The sequence below is a fragment of the Gorilla gorilla genome, chromosome 11, assembly GCF_029281585.2.
Source record: "Gorilla gorilla gorilla isolate KB3781 chromosome 11, NHGRI_mGorGor1-v2.1_pri, whole genome shotgun sequence".
Taxonomy (NCBI): domain Eukaryota; kingdom Metazoa; phylum Chordata; class Mammalia; order Primates; family Hominidae; genus Gorilla; species Gorilla gorilla.
The window spans coordinates 85,102,887-85,127,471 of NC_073235.2; the positions used below are offsets into that span (position 1 = coordinate 85,102,887).

The following is a 24,585-nucleotide window of genomic DNA, read 5'->3' on the forward strand; positions in this document are numbered from 1 at the left end:
GGCTCATGACAGTAATCCCAGCACTTTGGAAGGCCAAGGCAGGCAGATCCCATAAGCCCAGGAGTTCAAGACCAGCCTGGCCAACATGGCGAAACCCTGCTCTACCAAAAACAAAAAAACAAAAATTAGCCAGGAGTGGTGGTGTGTGCCTGTAGTCCCAGCTACTGAAGAAGCTGAGGCGGGAGGATCCTTTGAACCCAAGAGGGAGAGGTTGCAGCGAACCAAAATCACACCATTGTACTCTAAGCCTGGATGACAGAGCAAGACTCTGTCTCAAAAAACAAGAAAAAAAAAAAGATAACCCCTCAATTTCAGTAGCAATCCTTTTATCTGACACATCAGCACTGGTTATATCATCAACTAATCAAAAATAAAAAGTATTGTACATCCTTTAAACATTCCATCTGAATTTAAAATGTACAAATGTACATTTATTTTCTAGTTTTTTTCACGTAGAGCCAAAACATCTCCAAGTATGGGGACTCAGCTGATGAGTTTTCAACTATGTCTAGTGTGAACCACACGTAATGCAGTCTAGTGTTTCCAATTTTTATTGTTTAATGTGAAGAGAAAGCAGCTTTCTATCTCCAAATGTTTATAATACTAAGATTAAAAGTAGAGAAAATGAAAACTCCAGGAACAAGGCAGACCAAAGAGCACACAGACAGTTGAAATAAACCAAGCAACAGCAGGGGAGTCCTGCTTTGCCGAAAGAGGTTTGCAACCATCATTTTTGGAGCGTGAAATTGATCCTATTAGCATTTTCTGAGATGCTAAGGATTGCAGGTGTCACTATTATTCACTAAATAATATTACCCTCGCCTTGAAATGCAAAATCTTTCTTTCACATGGGGAGCATTATGCGGTACTCAGAGAAAAAAACAAGTTTCTAATGTGAAGACTGAAAATAAAGGTCTACAAGAGGACTTGATGAAATGCAAATGAATTGTTTTAACAGCAATTTGCCCTGGCAAATATTAAAATGATCAAAATTCACACAGCATATATGGATGATGATTCATCTTTAGTCAAAGCTTAATTACTACATTCATCCTAATGATTGGAACCTGTTCCAGAAATATTGAAAACAGGTGCAAAATAAAAGGTAGTATAAAATGTCACTCACTGTGAAATAAACTGCAGTTGCAATTATTATAAGTAATGTCATGCAGCTTATGGATCTCAAAAGCATAATCTGAATTTTAGAATTTTAGGACAATAAATCAATTGGATACCGCTCATTATAAAAAATGTGTTCTCATACTCTGCGGGAAAAGGGGAATTGGGTACATAGCCACATTGTAAATGAAAAGAAAAAAAAGCTGATTTTTAAAATTTTGATCAATACTAAGTTTCTGTATTTTTTCTTTAGAATTTTTTGATGTTGCTTTTAATACCATTGATTTAATGTAATAATAGATAATTCACATGACTCAAAAATTACAAAGTTCAAAAACATACACAGTGAAGACTCCTTCCAAGATAATTCCCATCTGCCCATTCCCAACTATCGCCTTCCCAGTAACAATTGTTTATATATATAATTAATACTATATATTGATGTTTCCAATTTATGCTAATAGTAGTATATTATAGTTTCCTGGACCTTTTTCGTTTAATATATCTTAGAAATCTTTCAAAATTAGTACATAGAATACTTCCTTGTTTGTTTTTATCAAATGAAAAATATTTCATTGTATGAAAAACCATAATTTATTTAACCAGTACATCTTATGGACTTGTACAGGTTTAGGAGAGTCTCTGTCACCAGTCTAGCTTATCACCAGCTGTTCCCACATCTTCGGTTGGCCAACTTTTCATTTTAATCATTTATGGATCACTTTGTTTTAAGAGTATCTCTCTCTCTCTCTCTCTCTCTCCACATATATGGAACTTCTTTTTAACTTCAAAGAGTGTCCTTCATATGGGAGGTGAATTTTTTTGGTTTTCTTTTTCCAGCTTTATTGAGGTATAATTAACAAATAAAAATTGTACATATTTAAGGTATAAGGAGGTAAATTTTGATTAATGTTTTCTGAGGTCTGCTGCCACTGAATTCTCTCACTGCTCTGAGTCCTTATTTTTCTTTACTTCCGTCAATAAAGCTTCTGCTCAATCTCACCGGTTTTTTTTTTTTTTTTTTTTTTTTTTTTTTTGAGACAGAGTCTTGCTCTTTTGCCTAGGCCGGACTGCAGTGGCACTATCTCGGCTCACTGCAAGCTCCACCTCCCGGGTTCACGCCATTCTCCTGCTTCAGGCTCCCGAGTAGCTGGGACTACAGGTGCCTGCCACCGTGCCCGGCTAATTTTTTTTGTATTTTTAGTAGAGAAGGTGTTTCACCGTGTTAGACAGGATGGTCTCGATCTCCTGACCTCGTGATCTACCCGCCTCAGCCTCCCAAAGTGCTGGGATTACAGGCGTGAGACATTGCGCCCGGCCTCACATGTATTTTTTAGGCTTAAAGTAATTTTTAGCCTGCTGATTAATAGCTGTCTCCTAGTTCCAACAAAAATGGAATTCACTGGGTTTTTTTTTTTTCTTTTTTAACTCTGTCTTTAACTTTTGGATAATTTCTAGAAGGAAAACAGCATAATCCTGATTTACCTTAGTTAGGTTTGTACGGGAAGTTCACAAACGCTGCTTTCAAGTGATAAAATATGATTTAAATCACCCAAAAGGTGATTAAGTCACCCAGTTTCCCTTCATCATGTAATTTTCACAATGAGAAAAAAACCCATTTAGCACTATTTTTATTTCAAACAAACGTATTTTGCTTTCATCAGTACATGTATTCCCTAATCAGCAAAGCGAACTTTCTCCCATGTATTATAGTAGTTTATAATTGCTTCTTAGAGGTGTAAAACAATACAAATTGATTATCTCACAGTTCTATAGTTGAGAAGTCGGTCAGACCCTGCTTAGAGTCTCACATGGTGCCGATGAGGCTGTGCTTCTTACTGGACACTCTAGGGAAGAATATGCCTCCCAGCTCAGTCAGGTTGCTGGCTAAGTTCAGTTTCTTGTGTTTGTAGCATTAAGGTCCCTATTTCCTTGCTGGCTGTCAGCAGGGGGCTGGTCTTTGCTCCTAGAGGCTGTGCACATTCTTCTCATGCTTTTCTTGAGCCCCCTCCAGCAATGGCGGGTTGAATACCTCTGGCAATAAAATATCTCTGACTTGTCTTTCTGCCACATCTCTCTAACTCCGCCTGAAAAAAAAATTATTTACTTTCAAAGGCTCATGTAATTAAGCTAGGTCCAGCAGGACAACCCAGGATAATCTTCCTATTTTAATGTCTGTAACATTAATCACATCTGCAAAATTCCTTTTATCATGTAACATCTTCATAGGTCTGGTGATAGGGCATGAGAATTTAAAAGAGGTCATTATTCTTCCTAGACATCCTATAACTGCATCCAGCATTTGAGACATAGCAAAATAAATTTCACCAAAGATATACTACTCCATTGATTAGCTAATATAATCTCCTAGTTCTACCCTTTGGCAGACTGAAAATCCCACAGCAATCCAGAAAAAGTTGATGAACTGAATTGTGAAGAACCAAGTTGATTAGTGGCTAATCCATACAGATGCCAAATATGGTGAAGATTAGAATCTAAGCATAAGAATCTGAATTTTTAAATATTCCTCAAGTTGTCAAAAAATGAAGCTAATAAAATGGAAATATGAAAGACCAATTAAAGAAAAGAGCTCGTATCAATGTGGCTAATATAAGAAAATACCAATGATGAAGGTTAGAATCTCAGCATAGGAGCCTGAATTTTCTTACCAAAGAATCAGTACTCTTCCAAAATGTCAAAGTCAGGCCGGGCACTGTGGCTCACACCTGTAATTCCTGCACTTTGGGAGGCTGAGGTGGGCGGATCACTTGAGGCCAAGAGTTCAAGACCAGGCTCCCAATGTGATGAAACCCCATCTCTACTAAAAATACAAAAATTAGCCAGGCATGGTGGTACGTGCCTGTAATCCTAGCTACTCAGGAGGCTGAGGCAGGAGAATCACTTGAACCCCAGGAGGCAGAGGTTGCAGTGAGTCGAGATCATGCCACTGCACTCCAGCCTGGCCAACAGAGCAAGACTCTGTCTCAAAAAAACAAAAAGTCAAAGTCATACAAAAAAGGAAAAGACCAGGGAACTATCACAGACGGGAAGAAACAATGGAGAAATAAAAACTAAATGCAATGTGAAATCCTGGATAAATTCTGAAGGAGAAAAGAAACATTATAAAGGAAATTCATGAAATTCTAATGGAATCTCTTAATTAATAATATTGTACAAATATTAATTTCCTGTTCTTGATAATTATCCTTTGGGAGTGTAAGATGTTAAATAGAGGAAAAAGGATGAGGGATTGCTCATGCATTTATTCTATAAGTCTAAAATTAGTTCAAACTAAATAATTAAAATAAAAATCAGGCATACAGCCGGGTGCAGTGGCTCACACCTGTAATCCCAGCACTTTGGGAGGCCAAGGCAGGTGGATCACCTGAGGTCAGAAGTTCGAGACCAGCCTGGCCAACATGGTGAACATCTCTACTAAAAATAACAAAAATTAGCCAGGTGTGATGGCGGGTGCCCGTAATCCCAGCTACTCAGGAGACTGAGGCAGGAGAATCACTTGAACCCAGGAGGCGGAGGTTGCAGTGAGCTGAGATCGCGCCCCTGCACTCCAGCCTGGGCGACAGAGTGGGACTCCATCTCAAAAAAAATGAAAAAAACAATTTAGGCATACAAAAAATGGCTTTCTCTTCTCCTCCTGAATGTCACACAAAGGTATCAGGGTAAATGGGAAAAAGCCCGTTATTTTCAGCGAAAAACATTAGATATAATCTGCATAAAAATTTTAGCAAAAGCAGCTAAAATCATGACAAAGTGACAAAGTTGCACAGGAAGATTACAACAGAAGCAGTAAAAAGAAAAGTAAATGACAAGCCAGCCTAGCGCTTCTGGTAGGCTAGGGGCTCGCACTGGGATGATAAAACTATCACCTTTCCACACAAGAGATTCCAGATCAGGAGGGAACCAGATAGAGACTGAATAAACAGAAGCCATGTGGTGAGGAAAGTGTAGCAAAGATACTCAGAATTTCAGTGGTGAGAACTCAGAAAATGTCAGCCCAGACTCTGAAGACACCTCCTTTCAACAGCAGGGTCAAGGAAATCTAACTCATGACATTTTGAAAGATCTGACAGCACTGATACAAAATTTCAGTATGAGAAACAGAAAGAGCAGGAAAACTTACCAAAAGAGGAACATACATCATAAGTAGATAAAAACTTGGATTAAACATTTTGCCATGAATTTCAGAACTTAATAAAGCAATTGCTCTCTGAATATAAATCAGAAAGCGAAAATACAAGAAGGCAAAAGAGAAATGGTAAGAAAACCTAAGCAGAGAGTAAGAAAACAGAAGAAGATGAAACATGACCTGAAAGAACTCAGGAAAGAAAGTGAGGATTAAAATAAATTTGCCTGTAATCCCCACACTTTGGGAGGCCAAGTGAGGCAGATCTCTTGAAGCCAGGAGTTCAAGACCAGCCTGGCCAACGTGGCGAAAACCCGTCTCTTACAAAAATACAAAAATTAGCTGGGCAGGGTGGCACACACCTGTAATCACAGCTGCTCGGGAGGTCGAAGCAGGAGAATCACTTGAACCCAAGAGGCAGAGGTTGCAGTGAGCCAAGATCATGCCACTGCACTCCGGCCTGCATGACAGAGTAAAATTCTCTTAGGAAAATAAAAAATAATTAAAAACTATCATCTAAATGAAAATAAAATCGAAAAAGAGAGAAATCCTGTGAAAAATACAGTAAGAGATATTGACATATTTAGGCCAAAAAGAAGAGTAAGCAACATGAAATGAAAACAAAATTTAAAAGAATGAGAAAATATTAGATACTGAAGATAAGCAAAAGAGATCCATCATACGTGTAACTGGAATCCTGAGAGAATAAAACAAATACAATGGAATAGAACAAATATATAAAGATATCAATCATAAAACAGCTCTGAAACATATATAATTTATATAAATATATATTTATTATATATATGCATAGATAATCTATATATTATAATAAAAGGAGACATTATTCAGAAAAAAATAAATTAGAATGCTCAACAATATGGTCTATTCCTGTTTAAAGGATGTTAAAAAAAATGGTGAAGTCTAGCAAGAACTTTAAATAATTTCTTGGGGAAAATAATTCAGGCTGTATTCATATAACTCCTCAATGTCTTATAATACTAGAGGACAGTAAAGCAATACCTACAGGGTTCACAAAAACCAAAGCATGGGCTAAGGATTTTATATCTTGCCAAGCTGTTATTCAAGTGTGAAGGTTGTGTATACAAGAACTCAGGAATGTTGGTTCCACAAGCCTTCTTGAGGAAAATATTAAAATACAAACTTTACACAAGCAAAGTCAGGAAAACTGCAGCAAAGAGACCACAAATGAGGACTGAAATATATTTCTCTTAGAACTGACACTGAATAAAAGTGGGGATAACAGTGAACAATCAGAATGTAAATATTACATGCTCTGAAGTTATTGAAATGATACAACCCATCAAAACAGGAAGGGCATTAAGGAAAGAGGTAGAAAGTAAATAAATATTCTGATTGTCCTACCTGTAACAGCTGGGAATAAAAATATTTGAAGCTGACAAATCAATTAATAGAAACATATGTATATTTAAGAATATAAGAGTAAATACTAAAATGATTTTATTTTCTAATATCAAATGGTGGAAGAAGGAGGGTGCATGGAAGAAGATAAAATGCTAACTTTATCATTTCTTTTAGTAGGATCGATGCTGTAAGACAAAGGGTATAATACACAATTATATTCATGAAAGCAACCACTAGAAGGAAAAAAAGAATTCTTAATTATCAGAAAATATACAGGCCGGGTGCAGTGGCTCATGCCTGTAATCCCAGCACTTTGGGAGGCCAAGGCAGGCAGATCACTTGAGGTCAGGAGTTCAAGACCAGACTGGTCAACATAGTAAAACCTCGTTTCTACTAAAACTACCAAAATTAGCCAGACATGGTGGCACACAGCTGTAATCCCAGCCACTTGGGAGGCTGAGGCAGGAGAATTGCTTGAACCTGGTAGGTGGAGGTTGCAGTGAGCCGAGATCACACTACTGCACTCCAGCCTGGGCAACAGAGTGAGACTCCATCTCAAAAAAAAAAAAAAAAAAGAAGAAGAAGATATACAAGGAATACAAAGCAAGAGAACAAACCATGTAGTAAGTTTTCAAACATGTGAAAAATGAAAGAACATTAAGATTCTAGGTACACATTTTTATAGATGCATAAAGAAACTCTGAAAGGATATAGTTTACATTAAAAAACTAAAAAGATGGTTGCCTATGTAAGAGGAGAAGTGGGAAGAAGAATGTAGGGAAAGTACTAGGCATATGGGGGAAAAGGATGAGACAGATTTTTCACCATTCTATTTTAGTTTAGGATTACCTAACCAGAAAATCAAATAAAATAATGTAAAAAATATTTTCAATCATTAAAAACTAGGCCAATTTTTTACCTGTTGTCATAGTTAAGCTATTCCCCATATTTCATAACTAATACAAAGAGTGATTATTAGATATTTGTCCAAAACTTTGGGTATTTCAACATTTTTCCCAAGAAAGCAATTATAAATTGAAATTTTTTAACTAAGAGCAAACCACTAATCCAAATGAGTTTTTTGGACTTTTATTCATCTCATTTATAAAATGAATCATTATGATGAAAAAAGAAGACAATGAATTTATAATTAACAAGTTACTATGGTTTCATGTTCTGAGAACATTAGTCTTCTTTCACATCTTCATATAATAAGTTAATTTTACAACCCGAATAATGACTAAAGACCTCTACAAAGTTTTTCTGAGGTTACAAGCAATTTATTGTTTTTGTAACATATTTATTGTTACTATTCTTAGGCAGGATAATCATTTGGAAATTTGAGCATGTCAGTATAGCTGCTCTCCCAGGTACATGAGACAATACATGTCTTCACAGTTGACATTTAAGCAATCTTCAATTGTCGAAAGGTGCATCCAAGAAAAGCTATCTGCACACTTTTCTAATTTACTATGGCATACCTCCTAAGATCATCTGAGGCCTATTGTTTAAAGTCACCAGAAACTTTCTTTCCTAACCAATTGCATTTAATCATAAAGACAAAGACCTATGAGAAAAGTTTTCACGGAAAGGTTTCATAGGACAAACTTAACTATTATTTCTAAAGCAAACACTTCAGCAGGGGCTACACATGATATGGAATCCTGCAAATTATTTGTAGTCTAAAATATTTCTTTTACTTTTGCTTCACTAAATTATAAATTATATAATATAATAAGAAATATTTGGGGCTCAACGCTTTGGAAACTGTATAAGCCAGAACATTTTCAGCATCAAGTGACAGAAAAATGCAAGTGAGAAGATCATAAAAGATAAATCTCCTGTTAAATCCAGGAATTTAAACAACATCATCAGAACTCTGTTCTCTTTCCTCCTTGACTTTGGCTCTGCTTTCCACTGCTTTGCCTCAGATCAGACAGGATTTGAAATGGCTGCAGGTATCCCTAAGACCATGTGGATTAGAGATGTCATAAACCTGAGGACTCTGAATTTGCCCACTGTGAGTTACATGCTCATCCCCATAGCAACAATCACTGAGGTCAGCGGGATGCAGCGCTCTGATTGGTCAGGCCTGGAGGGTGTGCTATGGAGGATTAGGAAACATAAATATGCAGCCAGGCCACACCGGTTGTTATGAAATTGGGGAAGAGATGGCTCCCATCTCTTAAAAGGAATTGGGGAAGAGATGCTGAAGTTTATCTATACATTTTCTTTTTCACTTACCTCTGATGCTAAGATATCTAACCTAGTAGAATGAACTTTAGAAGTTCTGTAAAGCGTGTCTTTGAAGACTTCCATCATCTCATTTTAGAACCCTAAGTTATTTTAGGGAACATTGTCTGGCTTAAATCCTGAAAATTGGGTCTTCCAGTGACACTTTAGATTTCCCAGTGACAACCATTTACTCCCTTTAATTGGCTCCAGAAATGCCTTCCTTCTGGAGGCAGGAACAAACACAAGTTGACACCCTTAAACTGAGTGTCAGGGACAGGCATGTGCCCAAGCATGGAAAATCAGAGGTTACAAGGAGACCTGATGCCCATCATTTATCTCAGCCACATCCTCCTCTTAGAGAATATTCCCTGTCAAGTGCAGCCCTCCAGGTGAGGCAGCCTTAACCTTTGCTTCAGGCCCAAAGACAACTACTGCTGGGTCCTGGCCGTCAGGATCCTGAGTCCTGCTCAATTCCTGGCTGCTTGCTTCTGCTCCTCCAGCTCTGTATTAGCCAGTCACAAGTTACCAAGCACATTCAAATACTTGTAAACCTCCTTTGAGGCAGAGTATAGTTCTCATTTTATACAGATTAAAAATTAGTGCTGAGAGGTTAATTAATTGCCTGGCACGGCACAGGTAAGCAGGGAGCCAGGTCTGCCGCCTAGGTCTCATGTTTTTCTCCCTATATCCAGCTTCCAGGTTCTCTCTGGGTCTGGCTCATCTTATGCCTGGTCTTGGGTACTGCCCTGTCTTACCTTGTCTTTTCTCATCTTGCATTCTCATCTCAGCTTCCTGCCCAACTGTTATACATTGCATAACTTTCTTCCCAATATGTTTGCTCTACAACAAATGGTATTATTTTTCGAGTGAGGTATTTTTTGAGTTATAGTTCTAAGCAGGAAGTGAAGGCATGTAGAAGTAGACAAGAGGAGTCATGAAAGAGAAAGCTCTCTCGCCAGAACTATTAGCATTGCTCTTTATCTTCGGGAAGAGAAAGAAAAGATTTAAAAATGGAGGTCCAGAAACAATGGCTACTGTGCAGGGGGACACTACAATAACAAAAAGAAAGAGAAACTCAGTGTCAGATCTTTCAATGAAAGAATTGATATGAAGGACATTTGCTTTGGCACATCTAGAAAAATATAAGAAAATAATATATTGTAATTTATTTGCAATATATTTAACTGCTTATGTGGATGGCTTATTAATTAGGCCAGGAATTCAGCCAAGTCCCATTGATTTATACAACCAAAATTCTTTGTTTAGCTTATGATGGATGATACATAAATGCTGATGATTAATCTCTTGTAAGTTTTCCCTTTTTTAATTCCCAGAAGACTACAGTTTGCCTCAAGTGAGTTGATGCTCTTCATAGCCTAATTGTCATATTTAATTTGTTAAGTCAGAGATACCTTCGCTCTAATCAATGATTAAACACACACACACACACACACACACACACACACACACACACACACACAGAGCCTTGTAATGAGCTTCTACACCTGAGGATTTACCAACCACCAAAAATGACTTAATCTGGGCTTTTACTTCCAATATCTCCAGGTCAGAGTCTTAAGACTCTGTGTGTGTGTGTGTGTGTGTGTGTGTGTGTGTGTGTGTGTGTGTGTGTGTGTGTATCTGTGTGTGTCTGCGTATGTAAAGCCATGTATGAAACCCAAAGTTGTTATTAGATCCAAACCATGGAGTTTGGGATGGTGGTTTCTAGAGTTAATGGATCAAAAATAGTTAAGTTCAAACATTCATCAGGTTTAAAATAAACTGTAATGCTCTTCTAATACAGTAAAAAGATCCTAGCAAAAATTCTACATTAGAAGGTAAGAATTATAACTCTCCAAGTGCATGTTGTTATATAGTTTAAGAAGTATAATCCATGGTGTGGAATGAGTTACTAAACTAGAAGATTGAGCTTCTGACACCAATTTTGCTGAAGTTACTAATACTGTGACCTTTGGCAAGGACTTCATCTCTCTGAGCCTCATTTTCACATCTATGAGTGGGAAGGATACAACCTGTTCAGAGGACTGTGGTGATGAAAAACTGTGACAAAGGAGGTAGCATAAGAGGCAGAATGACTAGCACATGGTTCCTTCTTCTTTCCCAATTCTATTTAAGACCTAAACAGGATCAGTGAAACCCACCAAAATGTTGGAACATAAGTAGAGTCTGGAAAAAAAAACCATAATATAAACACATATATTTGAAAAATAGATAATAGCATTAAATTATTTCAATTTTGAAAAGTATAGTAATTTAAAATGAAATTAATTATTTCTGCTTCCTCAAGCATGCCCATGTCTTCTGTATTTTTTTTTTTTTTTGAGACTGAGTCTCGCTCTGTTGCCCAGGCTGGAGTGCAGTGGCACAATCTCGACTCACTGCAAGCTCAGCCTCCTAGGTTTACACCATTCTCCTGCCTCAGCCTCCCGAGTAGCTGGGACTACAGGTGCCTGCCACCACACCCAGCTAATTTTTTGTATTTTTTAGTAGAGATGGGGTTTCACCATGTTAGCAAAGATGATCTCGATCTCCTGACCTCGTGATCCTCCCGCCTCGGCCTCCCAAAGTGCTGGGATTACAGGCGTGAGCCACCGCGCCCAGCCCTCTTCTGTATTTTTGTGGCTACTTTCTGTTATGGATATTTGTTTTAATATAAATATTCCTTTTTACCTGATGAAATATTTCTGTGAGGGCATTCTTTCTAATAAAATTGTCACTTATTATAAAATCATCACTGGCAATCTATCTTTTTTTCACACTGTCTTCATCTTTACTAAGCCATTCAAGCATGGTTGGCATTTCTTATTCAAAACACATCAATAACACTGGAGGCCAGAGAACACTTATCTTTTTTTGTCAAATTGAAGTCAGCTATTGTACTATTTGGAATGTTAATGGAGAGCTTGTCAGATATTCAGATAATAATGAAACATGTTTATCAAAATCATTATGCTCAAAAAAACAAAAGTTCAAGATTTCTAAAGTAAATGAAAAACAAAAATTTTTGCAGATTATCTTAAGTCTACAATTTCTAATGAAAAGAAAAAAAATTAATATATGGCCACTACAGAACAAAATATACTAAATCCAGGTACAACATAATTGTTAATTTGAAAAGGTAAAACAGTGAAGGTTATGCCAACTTCTTGTTCCATAGTTAAGAAAAATCCATGTTTTAAATATTACCTCCCTCCTCAACAAGCTAAATTATTATTCATGTTAAATGCCATCCAAAGTAAAGAATTTGCCTAAAATATACTTTCTCTTTTTCTAAATATGCTGAATTAGTGATTCGTATCCTCCCCATTCGGGGAAGGAAATGTCATATTTTGGTTGAAAATAACTTCCAATAGGCTACATGGGGATATAAAAGATAAATTTTTAAAAGGGTATAGTAAAAAAAAGAAAAAGAAAGAAAACAACCTTCAGCCACTCTTTTACAGAGTTTGATGGATAAGAATATAGGTTGGATTGGTCATGGCTAATTACATTAAGAATTAAGCAAAATGGGCAGGGCATGCCTGTAATCCCAGCACTTTCAGAGGCCGAGGCAGGTAGATCACCTGAGGTCAGGAGTTTGAGACCAGCCTGGCCAACGTGGTGAAACCCCGTCTTTACTAAAAATACATTAAAAAAAAAATGGGCATAGTGGTGCATACCTGTAGTCCCAGCTACTCGGGAGGCTGTGGCAGGAGAATCGTTTGAACCCAGGAGGTGAAGGTTCAAAAAAAAAAGAAAAGCCATACGCGGTGGCTCACACCTGTAATCCCAGTACTTTGGGAGGCCGAGGCGGGCAGATCACAAGATCAGGAGTTCGAGACCAGCCTGGCCAACACAGTGAAATCATGTCTCTAAAAATACAAAAATTATCTGAGCCTGGTGGCAGGCGCCTGTAATCCCAGCTATTCTGAGGCTGAGGCAGGAGAATCGCTTGAACCCGGGAGGCGGAGGTTTCAGTGAGCCGAGATCGCGCCACTGCACTCCAGCCTGGGCGACAGAGCTAGACTCCATCTAGGAAAAAAAAAAAAAAAAAAGAATTAAGCAAAGTCACCCAAAAAGAATAATTCCCAAGTCAGTGAAACATAAGTATAACCCAATTAAAGGTAGTAATATTGCTGAAGAAATTATGTATTAAGCAGAATGAAAGATCAGCTAAAAAATCATAGGAGACTCTTTTGAAAACATTGGCAGTGCCTACACAGATGGTGTCAAGAAAAAGCAGTAAATTTAGCCATCAGGCTCTCTGGTAATAAATTGGTTTCCATCTAGGCCTGCGTGGAGACAAAGCAGATGTGGCCATGCTGATAATTGGATTCCAGTTCTTATCACACAGATAATGGTAAAGTAATAGATTGGCATGATGACTTTTTGCATTAGTTTTAAGAATTTGTTGGGAGTTTGTTTCTTTGTTTTTAACAATGTTGAACCCACCTGTGGAACTGACCGAATTAGGATTTTTAAGGCTGTCCAGCTGAGGACCAGCCCCTCAGCACAACAAATCCTCCAAAATGACTTCACCCCAGGAAGTCTCTTCTCTCAGGGGACATCACTGCGTGCACTCACCTGTGTCCCTGTACCTTTCCATATGCTCTATTAGGGTGATGCTTGCACAGATGAGGGATCTTGACAAGATAGATTACTGAATGGATGGATCAGCAGTTTTCAAGATCAGAATTTATTTCTGGTCTCTTTCCAATAAAGCATAGTTAGATTAGATTGCATCATACACCTTCCCAGAACAACTTAATACAATAACAATCATATAATTTGTCATTTTTCCTATGGTATCTTTATGTGCTTTGTTTTTATAATGTGCCAAGAGCCTCATGGAATTCAATTTAAGGGTTATTGAGGTAGTCTATTAAGAGTTACTGAGATAGTTATTGAGACAGACTATCGAGATAATCAGCAGCTTCTGCAGGGATAAAATGGAGTCACTTAGGAAAAGACATGTCACCTTTTTCTGAGCAGATAAGACTTAAGTTGAACACCATCTGGTTCCAAAACCCTTTCATTAGTGTATGGCTTTTAAAAATACAATGCTACAGTAAAGACTAAATCATCTTGGTGGCTACAATTTCAGAATCATTTACTCCAGTTCAATTTAGCATAAGAAGCCTCTGTAGAAAAATTGGCTTTCTAAACCCAAATTACATAATGAGCTGATAAACAATTAAATGAAATTCTGTCATTGACAGGAGGAGCTAGGCAGAGGAGGACAAAAAAGGTAGAGAAAGATGCCCAAATTTACTGAGGAAAAAAAGGCACAGGAAAGGAAGTGAGTATCGGCAGGTTAACCTCACATCCTTCTGAGAGACTTTCCTCTAGGAAGCTGATTTTCAAATTTGCTTGAAGATAAGAACTGACTAGAACACTTGTTTAAAAAACTCTCAGGCCTCAGCCCGGACCTACTAAACCATGGTATATTGGAAAAACCATAGTATATTGGAGAAGAAACCTGGTAACCTGGCAATCTGTGCATATAACAAGTGCCTCACGTGATCCTCATCAGGTAAGTTTGAGCTAGCACTGTAGCTAAAAAGATGTTTCTGTGGACTTGTTGGGACATTCTGAGCCTAGGGAGTAGTAAGCCTCATTCTTAATAAGACGGTCTAGTTGTTGGAGTCAGAATAGGAGCTCTGATTCAGATGAGCAGAACAAAAACATTAAGGCCTCACAGTTTGTGGCAAGAGCTTAAGTAGATGCAGTAATAAGTCCAGGCTGGGCACAGTGGCTCACACCTGTAATCCCAGCATTTAGGAAGCTGAGGCTGGAGGATCCCTTGTGGCCAGGAGTTTGAGACCAGCCTGGACAACAGAACAAGCAAGACCCTGTCCCCACAAAAAAGAAAAAAAAAAAAAAAAATTAAAAAAATTACCTGGATGTAGTGGTGCACTGGTGCATGCCTGGAGTCCTAGCTGCTTGGGAGGCTGAGGCAGGAGGATCACTTGATCCCAGGAGATTGAGGCTGCAGTGAGTCATAATCATGTTACTACACTCAGCCTGGGTGGCAGAGCACGACCCTGTCTCTTTAAAAAAAAAAAAAATTCAAGACAAGGCAGTTAAAGCCAGTTGCAATTAATTTAAATAAACAACAACAAAGCATCCTAATACCTGTAATATGAAGACATGGGTGCAAATGCCAGCTCTTCCAGTCACATTTTTATCATCTATACAAAAGAAGCGATGATATCCAGTTTATAGATGTTATTATCAGAGCTGGTGTTTGAAAGTGCCACCTAAATATGAGCAATTATTGCTACTAAGTAAAGGGTACGAGAGCAAGTGCTCGTATCAGGACAGTCAAACAAGATGTGTCCCTACAAGTGGGTGGGGAAACACTGCAATGGGAATGTAGAATGGAAAAATTGTGAGGTGTGTGTAAGTGGCAGCAGGTAGCAGGCCCCTCTGGTGGCCTAGAATTCACCTGAAACTATCATCTTCAGGCATAGAAAGAAGAAAATGAGATGTGAGTTAGTTGAGAAGAAACTGGATAGCTGAGAGGTTACCAAGATAAGATTCAGACATATTAAAAACAATCTTGGTACCCACTGCCTGGCGACAGGGTATGTGTTAGCAGCTTTGTGCAACATAAGTTATTAGCACAGAAACCAAAATCAGAATGGGAAAAGCAACATGAGCCATTCCTAACACTTCAGTTCCCCTTGGTCAGAGGTAGGAAAGTTGAGCCTACAAATAGGAATAAAGTCCGAGCCATAGAACATAGAGAGACGCAGGAAGCTAAAGAGGTTTTTTCAGGGGGCAGGTAAACCTTATTCAATCATGAAATGATGTTCAAGAGAGACATCTACTGGCCGGTAGCAGTGGCTGACAATTGTAATTCCAGCACTTTGGGAGGCCAAGGTGGGAGGGTCTCTTGAGCCCAGCAGTTCGAGACCAGCCTGGGCAACATACCAAGACCCCACTCTATAAAAAAAAAAAAAAAAATTTTGAAATGGAGTCTCGCTTTGTCACCCAGGCTTGATTGCAGGGGCGCAGTCTCAGCTCACTGCAACCTCCACGTCCCAGGTTTAGGCAATTATTTGCCTCAGCCTCCCAAGTAGCTGGGATTACAGGCACCTGCCACCACGTCCAGCTAATTTTTGTATTTTTAGTAGAAACAGGGTTTCACCATCTTGGCCAGGCTGGTCTTAAACTCCTGACCTTGTGATCCATCCACCTCGGCCTCCCAAAGTGCTGGGATTACAGGTGTGAGCCACTGTGCCCGGCCTACAGAAAAAAATTTTTTTAATTAGCCAGACATGGTAGCTCATGCTTGTAGTCTCAGCTACCCAGAAGGTTGAGATAAGAGGATCACTTGAGCCCAGGAGTTTGAGGCTGCAGTGAGCCGTGATCATATCTAGGTGTGATCGTACTCCAGCCTAGGCGATAAAGCGAGACTCTCTCTCCAAAAAAGAGAGAGAGAGACATCTGCTGCCAGCAAAAAGATCCTAGATCTATCCATAGGTTTAAAACACACATGGCTTTAGGTGCCAGGTAGATGAGGAAATGTATAAGGGCACAGGGTCTCAGACAATGGGAAAATGCAAGTATTGTTTAGTATTTAGAATGCAATCACTGAAATGCAGTCTAACTCAGATTTTTAAAAACCTACTAACAAGCAAAACTGGTCTCTGGGCTAAATAAAATCCCAGGAGACCAGGTTCTTACCATGAATGGCCCAGAGCAGAGAGCACAGATACAAATATGTAGTGTGATGTATTCAATAATGTTAAAAGTTATTTTTTTAACTTCAGATTCAGACTTAAGGAACATTCAGTTAGCACCTACTATAATCTAGGAATGAGGCCCTCCTATATACATTTCATGTGCATGGAAATAGGGAAGAACCAGGCTACTTGAATCAAAACACTTTGATAATCTTATTCCCCAGAAAGCATCTCAAAATTCTGATTTCATGTCTACAATATTATTAAAAATGACAGTAGTAGTAATAACAGTTATACAAGGTAATTAAGTAAAATGTCATAAAGTAATGTAGGGATAACAATTATACCTATACATATTGTAACTCTAACTTTTTTAATGTAAGTATACTCTCTTGAGAAATTAATTGTATCCTCGGCATTAAAGAACTTAAACCATCCCAACTGAAAACACTTAAAAGAGAACAGGAAAATCCCACCGCTCCATGCTGACAACTGATACTCAAGATCTTGCGTAAGAATTCTAACCTTCTTGGAAGTATTCACAATGACTTTTAAATATCTGCCTTCATGTTACATTTAAAAAGACTTCTTGAAAAAACAATAGGAGTAGAGTGCCCTCTAGAGTCTTATTTGTGTTTTGTTTTTTGGGTTTTTGTTTTGTTTTGTTTTTTTTCCAGATGGAGTTTCGCTCTTGTTGCCCAGACTAGAGTGCAATGGCATGATCTTTACTCACTGCAACCTCTGCCTCCCAGGTTCAGGCAATTCTCCTGCCTCAGACTCCTGAGTAGCTGGGATTACAGGCACCTGCCATCACACCCAGCCAATTTTTGTATTTTTAGTAGAGATAGGGGTTCACCATGTTGGCCAGCCTGGTCTTGAACTCCTGACCTCAAGTGGTCCACCCGCCTTGGCCTCCCAAAGTGCTAGGATTACAGGCATGAGCCACCACACCTGGCCTTGTATTTTTAATGCCAAATTAGGGGGGTAGATAATTTGATCATTTCTGGCTGCAGTCATTGAAATTGAGAAATGTGACAAATTTGACTATTGCTGCTACAAAAATGTATCTCTTTACAAAATTTAGTATGATCTTTTTCCTCCCAAGAGAAATCTCTTTGAACATTACCTATCTACATAGTTAGAACAGACACAAAAATTAAAGATTTGTATTGAAAATGTGTTAATTTGTATTCTACTTTCTATGTCCTACACATACAAATTTATTCAAAGGAATTCTAATATCAGTATGACTATTTCATCTTTTGTGTGCAATTTTTTAAAACTTATACATTCATTTCAGTCCATAAGTTACCAAAAGGGAAACAATATTTGTTAATCTAACATTTGAGGCTTCTACCTAAAATTTATACAATGCATTTGGGTAACTAATAAACGCTTTTACACATAGGTGCATTAACATACACTGATTAAAATAAAGGCATAGCTAGAAATGTCTTTGCCCCGCTTAAGACATACAGATCATCACAAGGCTGTGATGGCAGGCCTAATAGGAATATGTGAAGCCTAAAGCTGCAAACTTGGAATCTGCAGTTTAACAAGAGATAGGCTTTGCTTTTACATCTAGCACTCCACTATTTATCAAGGAAGTCAGGGATCCAACATACTTAGCTCTAAAATGGGATAATATTGACAGCTGAGCTTATTATGTATTTTTAATGTATCAATTGTAAAAATTTATAGGAGGGCTGTATAGATCATAAATAGCAATGCATATAAGGTATTTTTTCTGTTTTTCACATAAAATGAAGAGTTCAGCCAAGTTAGGTCATCCTTGAATAAAAACATGAAGCATTCTCCCAGTATTATTGCAGACTTCTCTTCAAGCTTCTTTGCCAATGTTTTCTCCTCACATATATATTACCTGTCCCTTGACTATAAGTGTTTTCAATATTCTTTGGGACTCTTCCCTATGACCTGTCTAATTTCACTGCTGAAATTCTCCCTAGAGAAATTTTTCCCTCCCAGGTCTTCAGATTCCTTCTGCAGTCTAGAAACACACTTACCTCTCCAGATCGACCTCCTACGATCTGGATCCCTATTTCAACTGCCTATTTTACACCTCCTTCATCCTCAGCATCAGAGGAACCCTAGGCCTGAGATCAAAGACATACAATAGAGATCTGAGGCAAGATGTCATCACTGCAAAATGAGTCAAAACATGCATGGAACTATCCTCCCCAGCCACAGCCGGATAAAAACGTATAGCTCACAGGATGTGAGGTGGGGCACATCCTCCTGATGCAGTCCACCCCTGGTACCATTGAGACCCACTTGTACCCTATATTAAATGCAATTCATCACTGAGTGTTCAAGGTGGTGGCCTCTTCAAAAAGCTTCATATACAACAGTTACAGGTAGAAACTACAAATGCTGCAACTGGTACCCAAATCATAATTCATATTCATATTTCACTTCTCTATTACACTTTGTAATTTCTCTCTCCCTTTTGTCCATCAGGTTGCTCAGTCCCTCTTTTGCTGATATAGGTTGCTTGTCTAATGGAGTCACCCAAACCTTCAGCTGATTCTGAGTTCTTAGTTGTTTTGTTCTTACCATGCTATGGTCACTGCAATTTCTGGTTCATCATCGTCACCAGACATGGACACACAAGTGCACCTCATGAGTTCTACTGTGTAGTAGCAACTCTAGCTCTTCAGGATCATGGGGCTCATTTCCCCCAGGAATATACTTCTTTTTTGGCTGCCATTCTGCTGGCATGAGGAGCCCATAACATAGGAATCACTTTCGACCCTTTTGAAGTAGTCACAATTGCAGGTTTAGTGGGCACTTACCATATTCCTGAGTGCAAATATTCACCTAATATAGCAGAGCTAATTTATTTAAAAATGGAAAACGTGAATTCCATCCTGAGGTGGACCTCAGGATGATAGGGAGAGGAACCAATTCTGTTTCCATGTCTTGCTTCCTGGATCTGTATATTTTAGCCATGAGAGACACCTCGCTATATATCGCTAATGATTTAAGGCAATTCTGAAGGACATTGACTAAATCACTCCATAATTTTAATCATTTGGTTTTTTTCAAGGAGATGTGGTGTGTGGCAGGACCAGAAAACTATTTGGCCATACACTTGCTTACTCACCTCTTTCTCTATGAAATTAGGCTCTTGATCTGACAGGATGTTTACAATATTGCTTTTGTAAATCATACATTCTGTAAGTGCTTGAATGAGGTGTTGCAGGAACCCCATTATCAAGGAAGGAAACCCATATCTAGAAAAGATAGCAATTGAAGAATCAGTTTCATCTTCAGGATGGAAGGGGATTGATGTAATCAACTTGCCATCAAGTGATTACTTAATCTCCTTAAGGGATGGGAACATATAATTGATCTCTGCTTCTGATAGGCCCAGCATTCAGCAGCACTAGTAGCCCATTCATCCTGGCTGATCTGGCTCAGATACGAGTCTTAACCTCCACCATCATTGCTACTCTGAAACTCTGAAACTTTATAGGGTCCTTCTCCCAGCTTCTGACACAAATGTGCCTTACTGGGGCAACTAGGGTACTCTCTTCTTCCTGCACATCAGATCCATCATCGTCACCACACATGGACCAGTTGGCACAATGGCATCAATGTAGTGGACAAATGAAATGATCTGTGAAATATTAAAATAATCAGTCCCCACAGACTATATTTTTATAGACTATAAGAGTGTTAATAATACCTGTGGAAAATAGTGACTGTATACTACTGTCCATCTAACATAAAAGTGAATTAATTATGAAACTCTTGATTGATAGAGATTGAAAACTGCATTTGTTAGATCAATACCAAGTACCAGAGGCTATATTAGTTGATTCTAATGGAAATAAAACACCTGACACCACTGCAGTTGCGCCCACCACTTGATTAAGTTTGTGGTAGTCCACCACCGTCTACCAAAATTCATGTTGTTGTTGCTTGGGTCAAACAGGTGAATTGAAAAATAATGTGTTGGAAGCAACCCTGCATTCTTTAAGTCTTTGGGAGTAGCACTAACCTCTGCAATTTCTCCCAGGTTGCAGTTTCACTTGGGATTCTTTTTCTTGGTGTTGGGAGCTGGACTCACTGTAAGATATATTTAGGTCAGGACTCCATTTAGCATCTGCTCTTCCAAGGTGTCACTTTAACTAGGGATCATAGTAATATTCCTGTTTAAAATGTCCCCTATTTTAAGTGCCAGCTCAGATAATTTATCCAAAGCCCTTTGAAATGCCTTTTTTCAACATGTAATCTGATATATGCTTTAAGTCCTTTTGGGGCAGGAATGGAGACATATTTATGGCATACACATGAAGTAACCTCTCAGGGTCCCTCCTCAAGTGAACCTAGCCTTCCCTTCAGTGAATGGGCTCTGGCTCTGTGAACTAGCTCAGATCTCTCTAGCTCAGTCTGGAATCTATTCATTGTCCATCATCCCATCTGACATCAGTCTTCTGTTCACAACTCTTTTTTTTCCATTTGTTGACATTAACAAGCTGTACCTCTAATGGGCTTTCCATGTCTCTTCTATTGGGAACACCATGATGTATGAACACTTGCCACAGGTCCCAGTGGGTCAAGGCCTCCTGGTTATTCATCTGGCCTTTTTGCTCATTTGTTCTGTCTAAGGTACCACCATTTGGCCTCAGAAATTCTGGAATCCTATCATTCCTATTTTGTCTAGGCAACCACAGATGCCAATTCCCAACTCTCAACCATAGCGTAAAGAGGATAGTAACTACAGAGCCTCTCGAAGATGCCAATGTCTGCCTCAAGGTGCATTCCTTATTGCTTTAGTGAATGAAGTGTCATCAGGGCTCTTCCCGGGAACAGACGCAGGAATGAGAGTTTTCTAGTCTCCCATAATAAATCCATTCTAACATGCCCACTTCCCTGAGCTTTTAACTCCATTCCTCAATACTCTGTCTAAAGGTTCTGGCTTCTCTAACTAGCTTCAAAGAGCCATCCTAGCAGGGCATTATGATGGACTCCAGGTGTTTTCACTAGGATGTTAAATCTTGAGTCATGGGAAGGTGAACCCAAGTCAATAAACTCTCCACTTACCAGCCTTATATTCTGCACCAAGCCCCTGGCTAATGGCCACAAGATCTACTTCCACACCTGCTTACCTAGTTCCTGTTGGTACAGCCTATCCAGATCCTGCCATCCTTTAAAGAGTAAACTATTCCTCCCAGACTTTTCTCCTCAAGGAATGCTCAGATTTGACCCTTATTTCTAGCCTCTAGACAATGAGAGAAGGAAGGAAAACATGCATTATTTTGCAAGGCATTTGCCTGTGTTGAGGTCTTTCAGGAGAGTTTTCTTTTTCCCCAGGCAAGGAGAGGATACTCTCCTCTAGCCTGTAGGTGGGGGTCACCTCTGACAGCACAGGAGAATAAAGGGTTCAAAATTCTCTGGCACATCCACCAAATGTCTTCATTCCAGTTCTCAAGTTTCTGTGATCTGAGCCCTGAATCTAATTTAGGAAACCTGCCAAGGCTTCTCACTCCATCTCCCTTGCAACTTGACCACCCTGACAATTAAATTCCAGTCCCAATCTATTCTCTGGCTGCAGGAGATAAAGATCACTTCAAAAACTGCCTTGAAGGCCTGCTGGGTTTCACAGTGTCCTGATTGATGGTTGGCTGACCTGACCCTGTGGTTATCCTTCATCAAGCCTTTTAAAGCAGTTAGCAAAGGCCAGACAATTATACAGTCCTTATTATTTCCCCCACATCATTCTATTACTGTAGCTGCCAGTATTTTACCTTCTACCTGCTGCAAGTGCAATCCACTGCAGGTAAGATTCTTAGCCATCATGATACCACATTACCCCAGGAGTTCTCATCATTCCACTGAGCACCAACACATCAGTTTTCTTCTAAAAGACCTCTGAGACACATGAAGTACAGATTTAGAAATGAAGTATAGATCTATATTTGATAGTAAAGAAAATAACATTCATTACAATCAAAACCTCTAAAAATCTGAGTGGTTTGACTCTATCTTACTTTTGTCAAGCAGCCAACTTGTGATTTAGCTATAATGCACATTCTATAATTTCACTTTGAAACTATAAAAATGGAAAGATGGGAAAAGCAAAAGAAAATCATCACTTTCATCACTTAGCTATACTGGATGAGGTATCAGGAATATGGACTGATGACCAATAAAGTAAGACAGACTCTACTCTGAGCCCTGGGATGAGATTTTAAGTTCTGCAGAAAATGGAAACGAATCTTTAAAATGTCCTTTTACTTAGTCTTCAATGAGTAGCTGTACCTAAAACAAGAAAAGCCTATTTGCAGAAATTCAAATAATCATTAAACTGTATTAGGCATACCATATTTGTATTCCTTCATTTATTTTTATTTTATTTGAAAACTTTCCAATAGTTCAAAACTACATGCTGGTATTATCTCATTTAATTTTTAAGTATTCATACAATATGTCCTGAAAACACACACTGAAATAGAGCTTTGCCAGACTTAGGATGGTGTGATTAGTCATTTTCTTCTTTTCTCTTATCTATGTTTTCTAAATTCCTTACAGTAAAAATGTATTATATGCAGAATAAAACACAACTGGCCAGGTGCGGTGGCTCATGCCTGTAATCCCAGCACTTTGGGAGGCCAAGGTGGGCAGATCACAAGGTCAAGAAATCAAGACCATCCTGGCCAACATGGTGAAACCCCCTCTCTACTAAAAACGCAAAAATTAGCTGGGCTTGGTGGTGCATGCCTATAGTCCCAGCTACTTGGGAGGCTGAGGCAGGAGTATCGCTTGAACCCGGGAGGTGGAGGTTGCAGTGGGCCAAGGTCGCACCACTGCACTCCAGCCTGGTGACAGATCGAGACTCCGTCTCAAAAAAAACCCAAAACAAACAACACAACTATATTATGTTAAATTTTTTCAACCGCATTTAGAATATCATATAGTTGCTTGAGCCAAGTAATGTGTCAGACATATATTTTATTGTCCTACTCTACCAAATATTCCAACTTAGTCCTTATATTTAACACTATTACAAATATAAATCTCCAGTGAAGATGATGTCAGCCCTAACAACAAAAGTGATTAAGGATAAACAAATATATAAGAAATACTTGCCAGACCTTAGCAAAATCCTAAGTGGGCAGGATTTATTTTATATTGCTACTCTACCTTCTCTTTCTATACCTTTCACTAATCCATGCCCATCTTTTCACCATGTATCCAACGGTCTTAAGCTGTAGAGCTTCTGTGACATCAGAAAAAAATAACAAAAACACCTGATAAATTTATGTTTCCATGGGCATATGCTATTTCTTCTAGGAATATTTACATTGTAAAAATAAACATTAATAATGAAAAATAGTGAAATTTTAGACATTAGTAGGAGGTATATTTTTTGCTTCCAATTCTCCTAAAATCAACCATGTGGGAAGCCCCAGGTGGCTAAAAACATCTCTAAGTTTAGCTGTCCCTTTGTAGATGAGAGATCATCAGCAATAATGTGTTATAATGGCTTCTGTATCAGATAGAGACCATTTACTGTGTAACTTTGGAAAACTTATTTAAGACTTCTCAGCCTGAGGTTTTGTAGCTATAAAATGGGAATAATATCTACCCTGCAAGGCAGTTGTGAGAAGAACAGTAATGACATAATGTGTGTATCACATAGTACCTAGCACATAAACAGCTTCTCAGTAAAAAAAAAAAAAAAAAAAAAAAAAGATTTCTTCCTGCCTTTCCTCCTCTGTTAGTTTCCTAGGGCTGCCATAACAAAGTACCACAAACTACATGGCTTAAAATATCAGAAAAATATTCTCCCATTTCTAGAGGCTAGACATCCAAAGTCAAAGAATCAGCAAGGCTGGTTTCCTTTGAAGGCTCTACATATGAATCTCTTCCATGATTTTCTCCTAGATTCTGGTGATCACTGGCAGTCCCTGACATTCCTTGCCTTGCAATTGTAACACTCCAATCTCTGTCCCAGCCATCATATGGTATTTTCTGTGTGCA

The 24,585-nt window shown here is 38.6% G+C and overlaps 1 long non-coding RNA gene across 1 annotated transcript in view; it reads right to left on the minus strand.

Moving 5' to 3' along the window:
* Positions 1 to 2,733: 2,733 nt before the first annotated feature.
* The window catches only part of LOC129532130 (uncharacterized), a 37,955-nt gene continuing 16,103 nt past the window's right edge, over positions 2,734 to 24,585 (minus strand). Inside the window, exons 4-6 of the long non-coding RNA XR_008677758.1 lie at positions 19,700 to 19,829; positions 14,784 to 14,934; positions 2,734 to 3,206 (exon numbers count right to left, since the gene is read on the minus strand). This is a non-coding gene — a long non-coding RNA (uncharacterized lncRNA). The remainder of the gene's footprint in view (positions 3,207 to 14,783; positions 14,935 to 19,699; positions 19,830 to 24,585) is intronic.